Here is a 414-nt window from a genome sequence, read left to right as displayed (position 1 = left end):
GCTTTATCTTTCTTTAGCCAAAGTTCAAGTAGTGTTTGAAGAATGCCGCTTGCTCTTATGATTTACTTTTGGTTGTCATTACCTTGTGCTTAGGTTATCATGGATATTTTATTCCATGGCAACTTTCCTCTAACTGAAAAGAAATAACACTGAGTTTAATTTTTGCCTTAGCTGATGATGACTTGGATCTGTTGGCCTCCCTCCTGGAAGAAAGTGAGGCAACTGAGGAGGGGAATTCTCCTGAGGAAGAAGATGCTCCAGAGGATGAGGGGGGAGAACCAGATGAATATGATGAGCTCTTTGATGCAGAAGATGATGTGTCCTACACTGAGGAGGTCGATGCTGAGGACGATGTGATTGATGAACAGAAGGAGAACCTGGCTACACTGTTTGGAGATGTAGATGACCTCCTGG

Source organism: Athene cunicularia (assembly GCF_003259725.1).
Source record: "Athene cunicularia isolate RWA chromosome 1 unlocalized genomic scaffold, athCun1 chr1_part2, whole genome shotgun sequence".
NCBI classification, from domain to species: Eukaryota; Metazoa; Chordata; class Aves; order Strigiformes; family Strigidae; genus Athene; species Athene cunicularia.
This window is presented reverse-complemented; position numbering follows the sequence as displayed.